This window comes from Heliangelus exortis, chromosome 1 (genome assembly GCF_036169615.1).
Source record: "Heliangelus exortis chromosome 1, bHelExo1.hap1, whole genome shotgun sequence".
In the NCBI taxonomy this organism is placed as follows: domain Eukaryota; kingdom Metazoa; phylum Chordata; class Aves; order Apodiformes; family Trochilidae; genus Heliangelus; species Heliangelus exortis.
In genome coordinates, this window is record NC_092422.1 from 61612815 (window position 1) to 61634145 (window position 21331).

The 21331-nt window shown below is 37.8% G+C and overlaps 1 long non-coding RNA gene across 1 annotated transcript in view; it reads left to right on the forward strand.

Annotated features, from left to right (window-relative positions):
* Positions 1-540: 540 nt before the first annotated feature.
* LOC139796598 (uncharacterized) overlaps positions 541-21331 on the forward strand; it is a 27379-nt gene continuing 6588 nt past the window's right edge. The window contains exons 1-3 of the long non-coding RNA XR_011726069.1: positions 541-839; positions 12642-12718; positions 20768-20849. This is a non-coding gene — a long non-coding RNA (uncharacterized lncRNA). The remainder of the gene's footprint in view (positions 840-12641; positions 12719-20767; positions 20850-21331) is intronic.

Here is a 21331-nt window from a genome sequence, read left to right on the forward strand (position 1 = left end):
TGAAGGAATCCTAGGGCAGTCAGGATCACAGGAATGTTAAGCTGCATCCCACTGGAAGCCCATTTGGTCCACTGTCCTGTGAGCAGTGATCAAAGACACACACTTCAAAGGAAGGTGTGATGAAGTATGAACAAGACTCTTACTGAAATATCTAGCTTTTGATTCTTCTTTCTTATTCCAGACAACCAGTGAATGGCTTATGCTTCCTAGCTAGAGAATTTCTGCCTCTTCAAGCTTTAATTTTTTTTCTTTTTTTTAGTATCATTGTGCACCTTATTTTCATGTACAAAAATCCTTCCAATTAATTTCAATTAAACTGAGATAAAGCCCAATCTATTGCTTTAATTTATCCTCATTTTATTGATATTGTGTGAGTAAGTGTCCATATTCATATTTGCCTGTCTTAGTGGATGAACACTTTTTAGCACTCTAGTAGCCTTTGAAAGACCTAGGTGAACGAGTTATAGCAATCCCCTTTGCCTTTTCTGATGCAAAAGCTTCAAAGGTCAGTTCAGATAGACTTTGCACACTGCAGAGCTTTTCAATATTTAAACTCATGGATACGCTTCTCATGTAGGCAAATTTTAACATGGAAGCAGCTTTTAACATGTGCTACTGAGTATGTCTGTTTATTCCTTAACACTTGAGGAAGATGATAAAGAATCTTCTGAAAAGGTAGTTGCTAGCAAGGGATCATAAGTACCCTGAGAAAACCAGGCAGTATTTTAACATACTTGAAATTACACACTAGGGTAATTCCTTCCCTTTCCCCAGCTATACCGAGGGTAACAAGCTGTGCTGGATTTCTTCAGGGAGGAAGGAAAATCATTCTGCTTTGGGTACGTAAGTTCCACTAAATTTTTTTTGAGGAAACTGTTTCTTCCATCTGTGCTTTCGCTGCAGTTGAGGTAAGAAAACAAGTAATACTTCCTTGTCAAAGCCTTCAGACCATTTTTATGGATGGTTTTTATTTGATTGCAATAATACAAGAAAGTCTAAGTATTAAATGGACCTGAATTTAAGAATTGTTTTCAACTTCAATTGTGTGGATAGCATTGAATCACCTACAGCATTTTTTTTTACAAAGGGATAAGCGTCCTGACTTGTACACCACTGGAAAGTTGAAATTTCTGAGCAGACTGTAATAATTGTTAGAGTGTTGCAAATTTTTAAAAAGGAGAAATCTGCAGTCTGACCATGACTGCTGGCATTTTTGGAACCTATAAATGCAGCTTAAAAAAAGGGTTCTGTTCATGCCTCTGAGCTGGGCAGATGTAACAAGTGTGGACAAGGGCACAAACCAAAAGTCATGGAAGAAGTCAGGTTTTGGACTAAGGAGTATACTATAAAAATAATAACAAAGGAAATTGAAAAGCCACTGAAATAAAAGACTGTGATCCAGTTTAGGTCCACACATGGTAATGCATTATAAGAGCAGTTATTTCTCTCAGTTAATCATTAAATGCACTCCTACACTCTTAAAAACTAATGTGAGGAACACTTTTTGGACAGAGGAGAAAAGTACACACAATGGATGTTTGAGTAAGAAGCATGTGTAGCAACAAAATAACAGCTCTTTGTTCTATATAGCTCTATATTTCTTTACAACTGTTTCATTCCAGAGCATTAGTATGTATTGTGTTATTCTGTACAGCTTGTTGTACAGAAACAATTCAATAAGTGAAAAGTCTGAATTCTAAGTATTATTATTATTATTATTATTTTTTGTTCAGATTTGCTTTGTGGTACAAGATTCTTTTGATTGCTTCAGATCTACAACAATCTCCTGTTGTTTATCATAAATAACAAGTTGTTTCATTTCTCCAGGCTTGCAAGTTTCATTTTCTTCTGTTGCTATAATTTCTGTTCATTTTTAACATGAACACATTTTCCTACAGAAGTGGTCTTATATCCAACTGTACCTTGTGATTTGTTGGCTGTGAAAAGCATTCTAGTTGATGAGAAAAGGGTGAAAATCATTCCACCCCCTCACCAGAGTGAGCTGAACTTTCCAAGGATATATTTTTGTCCCCTTTCGAAAGGGGAAAGGTAATGCCCTCGTTTCTGACTGCCCACTTCCTGGGCATCTGTCTGTATTGAATTTGGAAATGAGTGGGTACCATTAACTTTATTTCCCTCAGAATTCTTATTGGATCAACTTGATCTAGTACTACCACAATAGAGTATTTTCTTTGTAGAACAAGTGTTATTTGAAACAGCATAGTTGGTGCTGATTTGTGCAGGATCACCAGGTTTGCAAAATCTTTGGATACTATACAGACTTTCTTCTGAACCGATCTTTTCTACTATGGGTGAGGAGATTGTATTATGGCTTCCATGATAATAACTTATCTCATATTTATATCTATCTTTCTTCCTTAGCAAGAGCTTTGCATATTTTCAGAGTTGAAGGTTGAATAGCATGGCTGCCTGACACTAATACTGTAATTTTTAGTCTTTTAGCCACTTTTGTACAATAAGAGCCCATCAGAGACCGTATTCAGGAACTCAATGATTTAATGAAAACAGAAAGGCTGGATCATGCTGGTTGTCTGTCCACTCTGCCACTCGTCACTAACACAAGAGAGTATACGTGATTTTGTTCAATGAACTCCTACACCTACAGTTTCCTAGTGTCCCCCACTGCAAACTTTACCAAAGATGTGATCAGTCATTTTGGCCTTCATTCAATTGGGAGAAATCTGCTAAAAGATACTATAAGATGACCAGGGTTTCTCTTGCTGTCTAAAAAACTGATAAATCTGTATAACCAACTTCCTCAGTTTTTCTGACTGTACATGAAAATTATGTACAGCTAATAGCGTGCCTCTGATAAGAGTCTATTGACATTTTAACTGTTCAAGACCTTTTCTAAACCTTCAGAATATAAATCTGCTGGAGGCAGAGGATCTGAAGTGTTACATCTGCCGTTTCTTGTGGTTGGGAATCCTTCCACAGCCACAGGGGCACCTGCATCTGACAGGGTTTCCCACTGATGGGGCAGGTTTTTTTAGTTTTCTGTGCTGTTTCTCCTTTGAGCTCATTTAACACTCTAATATCCCTTTGTTATATGTGCTGTTAGATCCTCCAACACTCCCTCCATCTTGTATATGGAGATATTCTGGCTCTTCTTCTGAAGGCCTTCTCTCTTTTTCCACCGTTCTTTCCTTGCTTTTGGATAATTTTGCCTGCAAACATAAATGTAGCTATTAGTTCTGTCTGGGGACATATAAATACCTGGTTTTACCAGAACTGCCTTTTGCCCAAGAAATCCCTTTAATTTTACTGGTCAAGTTATCCTTACGGATGTCCAGCCATGAGCTCAAGTTCAGCAGAGAAACCAAATGTCCCTTAAAGTTTTTTCCTGTCTTACTGCACGTATAATGTTTATAAATATTAAATAAATAAAAAAAAATTATTTATTGTCATTGATGACTCACACCTATTTCTGACCTCTCATATCCAGGCCATATCTGAATTTTGATGGCTCTTTGCCATGTGTATTTAACATGCATCCTTTTCTCTGTCTCCATCATTTACCCACAACTCACCCTTTTATCTGGAGAGCATAATTTTTTTTTCCTTTCAGCTGTTATTTCCTGCTTAAGTTTGTTTCTGAGATTATGGGATCATTGCTTCAAGTCTCTCTACTGGGTTTCCTTTCCCCATCACACTGAACATCATTTCCCCTTTTTTTTTTGATTAAACTTTTCAGTACTTCATGGTGATATTCCTGTTCAACACTCTGGCAGATATCCACCATCTGCTGGTTAAAGTTTAGATGGGATATCAGTGGTGCCATGGTCTTTTTGGTAGATCACTCTCACCAACAATTTTAAAAGCCACCTCATTGTCTTCTTTCAGATCTTGAAATCTTTCCATCAGTGATTAGAGAGCCTTGTCCTACTTAAGTAGATATCTTAATCTGAACTAGTTTTCAGTTATCTTGAGAGAAAAGAATACAGATTTTATAGTGTAACACATCTGACTTATTTCAGGGAGCTACTGCAGGGTAAGATGGATCTCACTTTACAGCTGATTATTCTTTCTTTCTGACTGCCAGGGGAACACAATAGAAACAGCTCAGATGCAAGTGATTTTGCAGCTGTTTTAACTAACCTACCTAGTTAATTAACAATGGATACAGACTATTTCTATAGTCTAGATATATCTATAGACTGAAGCACTTAAATTTAGGCACCTACAGTGTAGGTGTCTACATGTGAGGTAGGTGTCTAAGTTCTCATATCAATGGAGTAAGTGCAGTTGATGGAGACTTGAGATCAGTTCAGCTAAGCATATGTCTGCTCCAGACTGAGCTGAATAACTCTAATCTCTTCTAAATGGATCTTCACAGACTACAACAAGAGCTTGGATATTTAGCTCACATGTATCTGTATTTTAATCTATCTGTATGTTTATACATACAGATAAATTACATATGTACACATACATATACATATATACATACGTATGTTTATTTATCTGCTTGTTTATACATTTATCTGTATGTTAATTTAGATATCTTTACTTTAAACTGAATCCAACTCTTGGCATCTGAACCAGATCAAAATCCCTCCCCAAGACTGTGGTATGTTTAGATTCAACTAACTCTAATTGGTAGTTTACTGGCAAATATGAAAGAAGCAAAAGAAGCCACCACTATTACCTCAGTTCACAGTAATGTTGGGTCTGGACACTCAGTTCATGGAACAGCTTCTACTACATCATTAATGATTTATTTGATCTCGATGACTTGTAACTTTTTGCATTATAGAAATCTTAAGTATATACATAGTACTGTTCCTCTGGGCAAAACCCCCACTATTTAGGAATGCTTCCAACAATTACTTGTTTTTCTGGGTGTAGCATCCCAGACAGACAAGTTTGAAACTGACTTTTTCCGTAAGAAGGAAAAAAAGGTCATTGAAGTGAGTTGTGCACCACTTTTACCCCTTGTGTGAAGTTAAAGAAACAAACTTTCTTCTAAGAAAAGCATATTAAATCCTAATGCCAGTTTATCCAACTTTCCCTGTAGCACACAAAAGAAATGCTATTGCCATCCACGGTTCTGCAGAATATTTTAGAAAGGATCTCCTCTCTTAAAGCAAGGGACATTTTAAACCTTTTTTTTTAATTGATTCCCCTTCTTACATCTTACATGACCTCCCATAATTTTCAGGGTTTAGGTCTAGATGTCTAATAACATGAAAAAAAGAGAACCATTTAGAGAGAACCATTAAATTCAAGTATCTTTTCCCTTGGACAAGCCACATCTTTAAATCAGCTTGTGAAGAAGTCACAACCTCTTTCCTGCATCATACATAATAAGATCATATCTTCATGTTAAATTATTTTTCCCAAATATGCATGATAGCCAGCCACAATCTTGAAAACTGTAGCCCTTGAATTGTATATTCCTTTCCTAAACTTTTTCTCTTTCCCCGCTTCTTTAAGTAGGTCATATTTTTTCTCCACTACTGCTAGATTTCAGGGGCCACCACTGACATTCTTTTGATTTAAAAAGGGTTTTTTTTTTTGGTCTCTGGGCTTCTCTGCTTCAGTCTTTGCAGGAGGAGCTTTCAGGTCAGAAAACTCATCTCGTTTTGAGCAGAAAGCTGCCACTTGGCAAAGTAATCCCTGCATCTTCTTTGGTGGTGGTGGGAAGGGGTTGGCTGTGGAGCTGTGTGTACCTCTGTGCTCAGCACTCAGCCCCCGCTTTGCCTATATAAATTCTGTTGTTCTGGAGGGGCAAAAAGGAAGGAGTTCAAAAAGTTATCACAATATTTTTACAATGGGTCTTTTGAAACCCCAAAAGTAGCATGTACACACCAGACAAGGAGGAACACTGTACGCTTTACTAGAGATGATGAGACTTATTCTTCCTATAAGAATTTTGCTGCATGTGACAGGAGCCCAGGATCATATAATTCCTCAGAAATGTGAGGTTAAGAGTAGAAAAATAGAAAACCAGGCCAAACAGGGTTACAAATAGAGTATGTGTAGAGCTTGATGTTAGCCATCGATGTTAACCATTATACATCCTTGCTCTTTTACTACATATTGCTCAAGAGCCGTGAATAACATCTCAGGTGTGTATTTCATAGATGTTGCACAAAAATTCTGCTGCTTGGACACATGCACACAGTCTTCCCTCACCCCATCCCATGCATACAGGTTTGTGAAAAGATAATGCCATAGTTGTTCAGATCTTGCAACAATCCAGACATGGAAGTCTACATAGCAGGAAAACGATGTGTCTGTATTAGTGGATAGGAAAGGACAGCTCACTTGGATATTTTTTATGTTCTCTGAACTATGGGCTATCAGGCATGATCTGCTTTGTCTTTGGTCTGTTCTAGCTCCTATAAAAACAATGGCAAAATTCCTACTATATTAAGTGATGCGTGTTCATTGGAAGAGGAAGTTGTACAGATATTTTGCAAAAATGTGCATATATATATATATATATATACATTCTACATTGTAAAATGTCACTTAAATATTCTCTGCTTCATCACTTTAAGCAATTTTCTTCACAAATCTGGAGAAATTCCTCCTCATGAGTTAAAAATAAAATTGGTGCGAATCGTACTTTTCTAAAGACAAAAAAAGAAGTTAAAAAGCATCCTCTTACAAGTGTGTACGTGCATGTGTGCACGCATGCGTGCCTGTGTTTGTTCATATTTTTAAAAGAACTTTATTTTTATGCCTCCTTTATCTCAGCAGACTGTCCAGCGTGGGATGAAAACATTGTCATATGCACATAAGACATGGGGAGAATGCATCCAACTGGCCTGTGTTTTCTCATCTGTTACAAATTTAAGATGTTTAGCTCCACAACATTTTGAATTTCTCAAAACCTGAAAATCAGAGAGTGAGAACTGTGTGCAGGAGAAAATCTCTTTTCATCACACTGGGATTATTTTTCCATCCCAGGTGCTCGAGCTTGGTCTTTCTCTGAGTCTAATTGATAACTGGTGGGCTCCTCCCCTTAACCCGCTGACTTTTGTGCCTTCCCTTCCCCGGCGACTCCTGTTTCACTCTTCTACCTCATTCACTTATGGTTGACCTGGAGCTCCTGGGTTAAGCTTCCCCACTGGTATTCAACCTTGGACCTTATCATTGTTCTACTGGTCTGACCTCCAATACACTAAATTCTAACAAGGTGATGTGAAAAAAATCACTCATTTTTTTTTTGTGTGGTTTCATGGCTTGTCTTTTTACTGCTCTTGGATGATGTTCTTTTCTCCACTTCAGACCACCAAGTGCTCTGCTTTAGTTTGTCAATTTATAGTGCTGTCATGGTTTCAAATGCTGCAACCATTGTATAGAATATACTCTCCTGACCTCTGAAGCAACTTTCTGTATTTCAATTGTTAACTCATTAGGGTTTGGAAGAACAGCTGAAAAGAGACTGGCTTTTTTCCCACAATTGCTGCCAATGAGCTGTTTGAAGAGTCATCTCAATCCAGGGTTAAGAGAAATCAAGAGGATGCTGCTAAAAATTAGCTCCAGTTATTTTGCATTCTTGTCTAAAGGAAATAAACAAAACCCCTCAATCCCAAATGATATTGATGCTCTTCTTCGTCAGTTTGCCACCAAGATGCAAGACAGTAGAACATTAACAAAGCTAGCAATAAAAATATCATTTAATTTGGATAATTCAAGTTCTTTGCCAAAGAATGTCAAAATACAGACAAAATATATGATTTAACAACATTTTCATATTCCACTACTTTTACAGTTAACAGGCAATTCTTCATTTGCACTGATCTTTTGTCTTTGTATGCTAGGCTTTGAACTGACTTCTCCCAATCATGCCTTTCTAATAAATATGGTTTCAATTCTTCCCATTTCAAAATGTCTGGGAAGGAAAATGAAGAGGCAGAGAACAGTGAATGGAAAGTACCATTGGATTTTACCCTGCAGTCAGGTCCCTCTTGCAACAGCAAGAGTGGAGTCATAACAATGTTTTTTAGAAGAAAAAAAAGAAAGCTCCTCTCCTTTATTTTCCTTTTTCATGGAGAAATAATCTTACTGACTGAGCAAACAAAGAAAGGTGCTTCTGCCATTTGAGGGCAGATTTATAGAATTAGCAAAAAGTTTATAATTTTCCTTCTATGAATTTTCAGATAAATGCACAACAATTTCTGAGGTTTCTGCAGTGAAGACTGAGCCTGCAGTTTCAGAATGGTAAAAATAGCCAATGGTTTTGCCATTTTGAATAATTTAGCCTGGTTTAGAACATAACAGTTTTGAACAATTTTTCTATCTTTTCTCCAGTATTACAAATGTTTAGCTCTACCACAGATTTTGATAATATCACCAGAAAAGATTAGCTTTTCAGAACTCATGGGAAATATGTTGAGCCTTTAACAAAATACTTCCTTTTGAGAGACTGCTTGGTACAACCTTCTCTCAGGTAGCACTAATCATGGCTGCACAGTTTTCTGATAACTTGAAATACTTGAATGCATCCTTCATTTCTGTGTCATAACAACAGCTTGAATTCTTGTAGGTCTCATCATCAAGTACTTTGCAAACAGTAATTTAAACTTCACAGTTTCCACGAGGACAAGGCTGGCTTTGGTGTATCTCTGCAGATTTAAATTAGCCAGATATAGGAATGACCTTTTTCCTTTTAATGCCTATAATACCTTTTTACAGATGGGTAAATTGAGGCATTTGCCAGCAAGTGCCTTATCCAAAGCCACAGACTGAACCATCACAAGTAATGCAAGCACTTTCTACTTTTTTCATGATGCTTTAATACTTAAAAGTTTTGTTCAATGAAAGTCCACCCACTTCGAAAGACTGCCTTTCAAACTGTGTATATAGACAATATTATCAGAAGCTTTAAATAATTCAAAACCCAGAAGTTAGTGACTATTTTAACAGAATTAAAAGATGATAAAAAGTGGAAGGAATATAATCATTGTGGAGTTGATACTGCTTAAAAACAATGGATGCATTTGATTGCCTATGTCAAACACCATTAGACTTCTTACTTTAATAAAACAGTAAAGCCAATACTACACAGCAGCTTAAATCAATTTCCTTAGAATGATATTACAGCTGCCAGATCTTTCAAAGCTGTAGAATATTCCCTTTCTGAAGAGATAAGGAGCTCTCAAATTGTTCCACTTTAAAATATTATATTTGCATGGATGATAAAATGGTAGGTATGAGAAAACAATTTGTGTTAGTGTTTGTATAAGCAATTGCAAAAAAAGAAACAAAAAAAAAAAAAAAAAAAAAAGCTGGATGATTGTGTTGTTGTGCTTCTTCTGCATCATTGTTTTTAACAGATGGTTTGTTATTACAACTGCCTTTACTTCAACAAGACTTTATATGCTTGGAAGTTTGTTTGTTTGCTTTTCTTTTTCCTTTTTTTTTTTTTTTTTTGTTTTTTTTTTGTTTTTTTTTTGTTTTTCCCCTTGGGATTGTAGTGCACCATTTATATTTAAAAGTTTATGTGGATTACTTTGTCAGTGCTTTGAATCTCAGTTAAATTCTGGTCTCTTATGGTGCTGGGGTAGTAAATCTGTGCTTGATCTGGACCCAAAAGTATTTTGATTGTAAATAGAAAATCTTCTTTTATGAGGATGTTCACTTCACAGCTTGAGCAGTTTAATTTTTATACAGGTCTCAGCAATCAATAAAAAAGCCACAGGAGGAATGATTTATCTTGTTGGTTACAGAGACTGTCACCAAGAGAAATTGTAAAAGATCAATTTACACAACCTGGTGTGAGAACGTTATTGATATAACACGGCTGATCAGTTTCTGGTAGTCTATGGGCAGATGAAGAGGAGAGAGCTCTGCCCTCGGATAGGGCCACTCACCAAGATCTTAATAGACTCACTGGTCCATAAAATGGACACGAAGCCAATGAAGGGCGAGATTCTGCGTGCTCATGGTACACTGACTGGCTTGCAGGAAAATGGATTGGCCCAGCTCCGATTAGTTAGTTAAGCAGTGTCATGCATCCTCGTTTTTTTTTTTTTTTTTCCCTTCTTTTTTTCTCTTTTTTTCCCCCCCTCCTACTGTGAGAACTGTTCACTTGGAGACTCACTGCCTTAATTACAAAGGGCCCTTTTAACTACAGGTCACAGGAGTTGGCTCACTTGACAGGAAATAAGGAAACAAGCTACCTTCCTGGAAAAAAAAAAAAAAGAAAATCAAACTTCCACTCCTCGAATTAGTTAAATGAAGCTTATCAGCACTTGTTAGTTGATCCTTTGACAGTCTGTTAATTGCAGCTGGTACATTAAGTTATGTTATAACCAGCAGGACATATGATTAAAAAATAAATAAGTCTACAGATATGCCACATGGCATGTGTTGGTGGAGAAAACAAAGTAAGAATGATGCTGATCTTCACTGTAAATACCACAGCATAAAAGACATTTATAGAATATTTTCTTTCTTTGTCTATAGAATTAAATGCTATTCTGACTGAAGGGGCTTTTTTGGATCAGAAAAAAGATTCTCTGTACAATGAGATTAGAGAGGTGCTCATTGTTCCTTCTTAATAAAACTCAGCATTGGCTACTTTCTACATAGAAGCAGTCTCTGTACATATGGATATTATACACAGAACTTTTAACATGTTTTTTCTGATATATATACTCTCCATTATAATCTTTTATTTACACACAATAATTTCTCCCTGTTATTACTGGAGGGGAAGAAAACATTAGCAGCATTAAGAAACCCCGCAGCAGTAGTTTCTCCTTTGTATGAAGTGACTCTGCTGTACAACTGCCAGTAAAATAAAGGATCCAAAGGCACATCAAGGGGAAAAAACTGTTTTCATGTGTTTAACCTGTTAATTATAGTAATCTACACTACAGTGTAAGTATTGTAACCTGGAATGGGAAATGGGTGTTTGAAAGAATGAGCTGACTAAGACAAAAATTATTAAATCCACACTTTGAATGGATGATTTTCATATGTAATTTGAGCTACACATTCTTAAGTTGTTTCATTTTCACATTTCCCTACTCATCGGCATGTATCAAAGTGAAAGGCTAGTTGAAATGAATTTTTTCTTACCTCCCTTTGTTGGGTTATTTTAAATACTTCTCAAAGACTGAAAGACATGCCCTTCTGGGCCAACAATATGTGCTCTAAGACATGTTTTATGCTCAATATAAAATCAGAAAATCTTAAGCATCCCAAAAAATATATATTTTTCTTTTTATCTACAGAAGAACACATATAAATAAAATATTGCTTTCATACTCCTGGATATTCAAAAAAGCTATTAATTATAATTGTCTTTCCATGTAACAGAACTAGTCAACAGGTTTCTCACTGTATTCATGATACATGTCCTGAGCACAGGAAAATGTATCACACCACCCCCATTCCAGTTCCTTCAGCTCTGAAAATCAAATTCTTTGGTGCTGAAAATGGATGGGGTGCAGGTGTTCCCCCTCTTCCTGTGCCTTTCTGTGCTCAGAACAGAAAAACAAAAAAACAAAAAAACAAAAACAAACAAACAAAAAAAACCCCAAAAAAACCCCCGAAATATGACCAGAATGAAGAAATTGAGCTCGTGAGTCCTGGGTGGGTGGGGGAAGAGGATGGAGGTGGCCAGATGGGGTTGATGACAGCTGGAAGGAGCTGTGGCCACGGGAAAAAAAAAGAGGGACAGAAGGGAATTTTCTCTTAGCATGTTGTCCACATGCTGAAATGATATTACTCTACACCCATGTATGCTGGTAACCCCTTAAGCATGCAAACTTTTGCAGTGAGAACAATAGACTGGTGGAGCTATGGGCCTTGCTCCTTTTCATCCCCAGAAAAGTGAAGCTCCCACCCCTGGAAATACATAATGAGGTGGGAGGATGGCCACAGTGCCTCTTGCTTTTTTCCAGATCTCCTGCCTTACTCGTCTTTCATCAAGTTCTAACCCAAATTTGGTCACAAATAGATGTTTATGTCACGTTCTCAAATGAAAGGTAGGCAGAGGAAGAATTGCTTTCTCTCCACAGCTACCAGGCCATTCCTCACCTCAGGCAGTCAGTGAGCATTAGCCAGTCATGTTCCTCTCCCGCCCTTCTCATGATGAGTTTGGGCTCTTCCCAGCACTCAAACAAATACCATTCCCTGGGTCTGACACACTGATGCTACCTGTGCAGAGAAAGCCTGGGCATACTGGCACTAAGCTGTCTCAGGTATGATGCTCATCTGCTTCCCTGCTTTGATTCATTCCTCGTCTGCCTTTTGAGCTTTCAGAGCTGCTGCTCAATGTACACCACACTCCCTGACCCAAAGTTGGACAATTTCAGTGACTATCCTGCAAGTTAGCAGCTACTCAGAATTGCAGAAAAACATACTGAAGAAGCTCCTCACCAAGATTTTCCCTGATTCATTGTAGGGGCAGCTGGTAACAACACCCTGTATTCAGGTCGTTAAAGCCTTTCTATTATAGATAATCCCTGTGACCTTTTATTTTGAGAATCTCTCACATTTCTGTTGTTTGTAGAAGGTGTTTGATATTCAGCAAAGGAAATCTCCTGTGTCTTCTCTTTGTCCCATGAAATTCCATTTAGGATGCAAAGTGACAAAAATTGCCATTACTCTTCTCTTATTTTTATCTTTTGGGAAAAAAACCTGATGGGCTCCAGGCTGCTGGCTAGGCTCTCACTGGCACTGCCATTATCAATGGACATGCTGGACCAGCTGAAGCCAAGAAAATGGAAAGGTAGGTGAGGAAGTCTGTTGTTTGGGATGATAAAAAATTCCCAAGTGATCAGCTTCCATCCCCATAAAATCCTTAGCTCAAGGGGTAGGAGTAAGGTAAACCAGACCATGCTGCTTCCTGACACCTTGTAGATTCAAGATGTTTTCCTTGTTCACACACATACACACAAGAACTTTTCCTCAGCTACTGCACATCTATACAATTAAAGTTCTTGATAACTCCAGCAATAGCATCCTGAACTGCAATGCAGAAGGCTCATGAATCACTTGTAACCTATAATGCCAGAAATAGGAAGAAAATGATTGTTAAAAAGAATTACAACAGAATTAACTTTAAATTAATTTTGCAAGGTTGCAATAGATAATACTTGAGAGTTAAGAAATACCTCTGAACCCTGATTTATCCCCCTGTACATTAATAAATTCTGGTGTAAATACGTTGCATATGGTCATACTGTATTTTCCAATTGACCCTGTCTAAATAAGTTTTCAGGGTGGAGGGTGAGTTGAGGTTACTGCATATAATAAAAAATGCTGATATTTTAGTCTTAGATGCTTGATTTTACAGTCCAAATAATTATTTTCACCTAGCAGTTTATGGGCCTGGAATCTCATGTTTTTATATTCAGAAATAATGTATGCTATCAGCTAAAGTCAATCTTTGTTTCCATATGCAATACTTTGTTTAAAAAAATTACAAGGTTTAAGAATTTCAGAGAACTTTCTAGGACCCATAATAGCTACCTAATCCATAAAATTCACATGGTTTGTGAATTAAGTCACTGAATGTGCTGCACTCTCTGACTATTTTACTTCTTGTGCAGGTTGATTCTGCTCAGGACTTTACAGAGTAGTGGTTTTTGCCCTGGAACAAAAAGCTAGAACTTGCCTCTTTGAAGTTTAAGCATAGAATTATGCTGCACATTGTGCTCAGGTATCATTTATATGCAGGACTCCCAATCATCAAATACTGGAGAAGACCACACACACATACCAAGAGCACCATAGTCAGCTTTGACTGAAGTTTTTCATAACTTGATTGGGTGAAAAATAAATTTCTATCTTAGAGGTACTCCAGGTTTTAGTTTCATACTAACTCAAATATAAGTTGTAATTTGCTTTCAAAATTTCTCATGACACAGGAATTCTGGGATGTTATTGAACCCTCACAGGGGCTTCTGAAGTGAAATCTGCTCTCAGGAACTTGGCAGCTGATGAGTGAAGTTGACATGATTCTTGCTAGCTCCACTTCAGCTCATTTCAGAATAGCAGCAGTTCAAAGATTCATGCTCCTACCTTAAAATATTTTTAACCTAATGTAGAAATCTTTATTTATGCAGTATAGGGGTCCTTATATCTATATTTCAACAGACAGACTACCTGCATCACTCCTTCACTGGGGTAGCTTGCTAGGGAGATTATTGGTATTATGAAAATAGAAACCAAGCTTCTAATGACTAAATGTGCTTGTAAAAGATTTCCAGCTAAGGAGGTCTTCTGCAGCATGGGGAGGCACTGAGCACTGTTCCAGGCCCTCTAAGAACATGTCTCCTCATACTTGCTGTTTGCTTCCAGCAGGAAGAGGGCTAAGAACCTGCTGCAAAGCCCCAGCCCCTCCAGTGCTCTGCAGCACTTTTCAGTTCTGTGTTAAATGGATAACCTGAGGCTCTGGTGCTTACATCAGCCCTTACTGCCAATTGGAACGAGAGAAAGCTGGAGAGACTGGCACCAAGGCAGGGTCTCAGAATCCAAGATGCTCAGAGGATCCCTCAGCCTCTCAGTGGATATAAACAGGGCAGAAATCAATTTTACTAATTGCAGTGAATACCATGAGATCTGTATCACCACTCTTTTGGAAATTAAATACAGGTAATGAAACCAGCTGAAATGAAGATGTTACCAACTTATGACACTTATTCATAATACACACATGAATAGAAACCTCTCAGATGGAGAGGTTTAGGACAACCATCAGTAACTTATTCAAATAACCTGGTCTCTTTTGTTCCCTAAACAATTCCTTTTCCTACAGTGAATGCAGTTGTCAAAGTGACTTCACATTCTGACTTGTGCATGTTCACCCATCTTTGTGTGCTACTTCTGTTGTACAATATTGCTAGAGATTTTGGGTGAGATTTACCTGGCTGAAGGTAAACTTGTTTTAGGTGTTTATGTTGGGGAAAAATGCATTATGCCCCAGGATTTTAATTTAACCAGGAGTCAGAGTTAATGAGGTGTAGAAGACTGCACCTGCACTACCACAAAACCAGAGCAGTAGTGTCCACTTGTGTGCCCTTTGGGAGCTTGTGTTTCACCAGCAATATGAACAGTAAGGGTGGTGATTGCATGTGGTGTTGGTGCTGGTAATGGAACTCCTGGCAGTAATGTTCTGCAGCTAATGCATATAAGTTATGTCAGTTTTGTTCCTATGTTTTCTTGCTCCCAGATGATACTTATTTTTTGAAACTAGATTTAAATACTGCTCAGGGAGCTTGTTAGATTTTTTACTCTAACACTTATGCCTTTCTCTTCCAAATGCTCTAACCTGGAAAATGTAGGATTTTTTTTTTTTGTTTGTTTGGATTGCTGGGTTTTTAATCTTGTTTCAAGTTAATTTCTCTTCAGAAAGAGTCTTTTCCCAGCACACTTGGCTGTACATAGCCAGAGCTTACAAGGTGCACTAAAATTGAAATATCAAAGAGAACTGTTGAAATGACATGCTTGTGAAATATATGCAATTATCTGCTATTAACTCATCTGGAATCCTGTGATGAGCAAACTGTGATTTTTCAATGTGTCATTACATTGTTGCATCAATGGGTTGTTCAACAGCTCAATTTCAAAAAATACTACAGAAATAATCATTACAAGGGGTAATCCTTCCCATCTCATTCAAATATATCTGTTACATTGGGCTGACATGATCATGAATCTTGTGAGGTTTCAGTTCTTTGTTTACATTTACTTTACAATATTTACTACTGATTTTGTTGCTGTGTGTTTTACTTTTGATAAGACATCTTAGATACTGTTTTCTAATTATGTAGAGAAGCATAAGGAATAATGCTACTATTTCTGATTCCTTACTTTGAGCTACAGTGATATTTTACCTCTTCTGGTGACTATCCAGCTGGAGTTAGCCCTTCTAGCACTGAAAAGGTAGATCTGTTTCCTGCTTTTCATTTGCAGTTAATGAAATTTCTGTGGAAAATAGTCAGCAGTATTTTGGAGTTATCATTTTACTGTGGCTTTCTTCTTTTGCTACTCAATAGGCATGTGTTCTGGAAAATCCATCTTGCAGAAGAAAGTATCAGGCATGATATATATGTAAATATACTCAATAATTACTGTTCTTAAGAATGTAACTTTATTTCCACTGCTTTTCAGCTTTTAAAGAAAGGGTTTTGTAAGATTGTTTGCAAATTTCATCATGGTCAGACATTACTTATTTGAACTTGACTGGCTTTTATACAATATGTACTCAGCAGGAACAGTTTGCTTGCAAAAATAATTACAAGATTCATTTTTTTCCAACAGATTGTATTTGCAATGCCTTGTGGCTTGGGATATTTGCTACTGGGCAATCGGTTCACAGAGTTGTACTCATGTTCTAGGTTCTACACAAACTTAGAAATATTTCAGTCTTCTTGCTTGTGGAGTAATATTTCTTTTTTCTGATCTCTTGGGGTAACTGTAGTGATTGCACCTTCCATGTGCTGGCACCTTCTTCTGCAACCAGTGTAAGCATCCAATTGTTCTGGTCAAAAAGATACAAGATTTCAGTGTGTCAGATGATGAAAAGAATGAAGAGGCTTTTAGCAGGTGAATATATGCTGGTGCATATATGTGGGAAGATACTGCTAGCAGTCATGAAGGATGAGGAATTAGCCAGCAGTAGTTTGTGTGATGCAGTAGGTGAGGAGAACCAGCCTACTGAAGTATGAGAAAGGCATTGGAAAGGGATCTGCAGCAGTTGTCTATGTGCTGGAGGTTATGATAAGATGGGTGGAAGAGAGAGAAGAAGATGAATGGGTGAAGAAAAAAAGAAAGATGAGGATGGAGAAAAGGAAAAAAAATAAAGAAGGAAAAAGGGCAGGAATGGAGATATTACATGAACTGATTTTATCAGCAAGCTGCAGCCAAATAAAAGCAAGAATAGGGTGGTCACCTACATTTGTAGGAGATCAAGTGCAACTGGGTGAAAACTGTGGGACAAAGTGTAATATTGAACTGTATGGACTAGCACACTTCAACACTGAGGGTGTGCCTTCTTGTCAGAGCATTTGTTGAGTTGTGAGACTGTGTGGAATAAAAGATGAACAGCCTACACGAAGTTGGTGCAACATTAGACATCAGGTAAAGAGTATGAACAGGAAAAAAAATCGCAAAATAAAAGCTAAAGAAAAAGAAAGAGAAGACATTTTCCAATGCAAATCTCACATCCTTCCAAGACATTCCCACACAAGGAAAAGACCCTAAAATACTTTAGGCTGTCACCATTTTGAACACGGGTGGCTCTTCACTCATTTCCTGTGTTACCCCTGAGCACACAGTAAATAAAAAAAGTTCCAGCTCACTTACCCAAGTGGGCCAAGTGACCATGTGGATGTGAGCTAAGTGTGTTTATTTGGGAAGCTGGACAGAGAGGCTGTAAAATCACATTCTATCTTTCTTCACACCATCTTTCTTGTCCAAGGCAGCAATCCCTTCACAGTATAAATTACCAAGGTTTGGCCTCCCCCTGTGGGTGCTAATGGGGTGTAGGTGCAACTGTTTGAAGAACAGCTCTAGCATAATGAAATAATGCAGGTGTTTGAATTGCTAAAGTACTCACAGAGGAACTGCACCTGCCAAGAACAGGCAGAGGAACACGAACACATAATTTGTGGCTGCATGAACGGATACCCGGTAGAGACCCTTTTAATAATTTACCATTGAGTCTGTGTAACAGTGTGTCTTATGCTGGGAATAGCAACCAAGCATGAAACTGCAAAAAGAAATAGCTGGCTGCTCAAGAAAGGCTAGTTGGCTAGGAAGCAAAACTTTGTGTGTAAAGGAGATTGTTGAGGACTTGTCCAGTTTTCAAAAAATTCACCTAATCTGTAATTTCAGAAATGCCAATGTGATATCCATTATGAAACTGAGGAGTAGGATCTCAGCCTGTCAGAGCCATCTCCTGTCCCAGTGTCCCTCTGTGCTCATCAGTGTATTCCAGGGCAGAAGAGAGGCTGAATCGTTGCAGAGACAGTAAGAAAATACGTAGGTTTTATTTTGTTCTCATTCAGTCCGGGCTATTGGTAAAAAAAAGTTGTTTTTGTTGAATGATGGCCATTCCGTAGTTTATATGAAGTGAATCTCATGTCTCACATGAATGTGTAGAAATGGATGTGCACCACAAAGACTGTGGTGTTACTTCTTGGAGGAAACTCCTGAATAGATGTGGAGCAGCAGCAACTTCTTCAAATATGAACAGGGATGCCTGCAGGTCTGAAGTTCAGGGAGCAGCACGATCTGCTTTGTTGCCTGTGGGTATTTATTTTATGCACAAATGGCAACTTAAATATTCAGCTTTGGGGTGTTACTCTGTCTTTTTGCTTTCACAAGCATTAAATGTGTTTCTTCTCCCTCATCCGTGTTAATTTTCCAGTTGTGAAACAGCAGTGTGGTGAGGTTAGCTACGTTTTGGCAGTCCCAGTAGAATCAGTGCCCTCATTCATAAACTATGATTACTGTCCTGGGGAAATGAGACCAGCTTGTATTTGTGGACATAAAGATCTGGTAACAGCTACTGAAGCAAAGTTTAAGAAATGTGTTTTAAAAAAATGTGATAGAGGGTTTTTTATTTTGCTCTTGGCTTTGAAAGCAGTATAACGAAATGGCTCCATTTGAAAACAAAAACTGTATAATGATGCTTCTATCTCAAAATAAATCTTATGTTAATAAGGACCACTGGTAGTATATGTAGCTAGAGAGGCCAAAACATTCTAACCCCCATGGTTAAAAAAAATAATAAATTAAAACAACAAGAGATTTTAAAGTTCTTTTTGGAAAGAAAAGAGAAGAAGGAGCAGGAGGAGGAGGGGGAGAAACAAAAGAGAAACTCTGTCTTTCAGTTCCAATAGTTCTTGATGTTTAAAATCTCTGAAGTTTTCTTATGTGTTATGAAAAGCTACAAATTTATCTTTTGCCATTTTCCCAAGGGAAGCTGACCCAAATCCACCAGCAGCAGTTGAAAAGGTTTTTCCAAGCTTTATCAAATGGCCCCAACAGAGACCAGCTTAAAATTAAAAGCTTCCCCTACCAGAGGGAATATATGTGACTTTAATAGCTGAAATGTGTTTTTACTTTCTATTACAGGGGTCAAAAGGTTTCTAAACAAACCAAATTTATCAATTATTTAGAGCTGATTTCTTCTGAAGTAGTATTTCTAAGATATTGTTTGGTGGATAAATTCAATGTTCTAAGGCCAGCAGCAGCATTTTATTCATAAGAAATTTCTCCTAAACTGAATTTGCTGGGGCAACCTAATTTCCACTATCGTGTTTGCACTGTAGAAATATCAACTGAAGTGTTATAGGGCCTAACTAGTGGGCTTTTCAAAGAGAAATTCCATATAAGTATGCTTATTCAGCACCACCCTGCTTGCCATTTATTGCTTAAGAAATGAACTGATACATTGTGTCTGCAGTAGAATTTCTTCAGCTGCTGAAATATCCTTAAAAACCACAGGGCACCTTTAAAGTCAGGAAACAATATCTTAAACTACATTGTCACCCTTGCAGGAAAAGAAAATAAGATAAATGTCAAAAGTTTTGTTAAAGACATTTTAAAATGGAAGAACCATACACGTGTGCACATAGGTGCCCACGTTTTCTTAGCTTTCTCCACTTTCTTTGAGAAGCAAACACTTTAGGTTGTTGCGGAAGGGAATTAACAGTAAATTTAGAAAGCAACCATTCTTAATACCTAATAGGGTCCACTGACCATGTAAATGCTCTGTTTGTTATACATTAGCTAAACATACATTGGGTTTCTGCCTAAAGTCTGCCATTTGGTGCAGGCAGAAGACATTACGGAACAGTTCATAAATTCATGTGGAGCCCTGTTAAATGAAACCAACCATCCAAGAGCTGACATTTTGCCATCTTTAAAATAGCTGCCTCTCTTCCAGTAAAACTTCAGGTTTATTTGTGCAATGAAGTCAGAATGCAATCAAGGTGCTAGGGAGGTTTTTTAATTTCTTTTTGGAGAGAAAAATCCAACTATCAATAAACAAAAATGCCTTGAATGTGTTTCCCTTATTTATAGTTGAAAAAATTTTCTTCCTGAAAATTCACATTAAGGAAGAGTGAAAGCATCATTTTGTGACCATTGAGAATGGTCCATTTTTCCTAGCGATACATACTTTTAGAAATAGGAATTACTGCTACGAATGAAGAACAAATAGGTGAAAGCTCTTCCTCCCTCTCCTGCCTCCCTTTGCCCTTGGGGCAAAAGAATTCTACTCAAGCATAAGAGATTGGCAAAAAATGATCAAAGTGAGCCAAATTTGATTAAGTCCTGGCTAATAAGGTGATGAGAAGCTTTTTACCTCCAGGGGACAGACTCTGCTTCTGTTTTATCTCTGGCTCAGATTATTACTGAAGTTTTGAGGTGGTTTGAGGAGGCTGTCAGTTGAGGGACTGGGATTTGGTCTGGGGACTCTGTGTCCTGAAAAGTCCAGATTTAAAGTGAAATTGTATAGTGTATACAGTATGAGCATGCCTCTGAGAAGAAGGTGATAGTAAGCTGGTGAAACGGGTGACATGAACTTTTTAGATCATGATCAGGTAGGAACTGGAAGAATATAATTTTGCCCCCAAAGTAGTCATGTGTCTGTATGACCTTCCTTCTCCTGCCCAAGGTTAGAAGGGAGCTGAATTAGCAGTTCATTTTTGGCCCTTTGCTGACAGTGATTGAAAGGTGTGCTATAGTGGTTATTCAGTGGCTTGCATGAAATGGACTGATGGACACTAAAATCACCATGCTGCTTGTCTTCTGTGTCTGCCAGATTTGTTTTCAAGCCTTGTTCTGCACTGGCTTAGCTTTGCTGGGGTTTGTGTCACCAGAGAAACAAAAGAAGGAAACAGCAGGTATGGCTATGAAAATGTAGATGATATAATGAGGTTTAGATTAGCATAAAACCTAAGGTTGCTGAAAGGAGCATTCAAGGTTCTGGGAGGTGGTACAACTTTAGATCACTCCCTGAGTGTTTCAGGATCCCTTCTGGACCATAGGATAAGGTGAGTAATTTGCATTTGTCAGTGTCAGGATGAAAAGAGCATTAAATTGTCTGCTGAGAGGGGCTCTAGGAAGTATTTGGAGGCTTTTTGAGAGGGCAGGATTTGTAGTAATTTCCTTATACTATTTCTTATGTCCTAGGTACCACTTCAGTCTTACAACCTGTGGTAAGGTCAGGTGACATCTAAAAAGCCTGAGTGATGGCATTGGCTCAGGAACGATTTGCAACACAGAAATGGGTGAATGAATTTGCTCAGAATTTTCCTGCTTTTCTCCCACTCAGTGCAGTCAATTGTCTGGGAGTTCTGCTCAGCATGTGGAGCTGCTTTACATG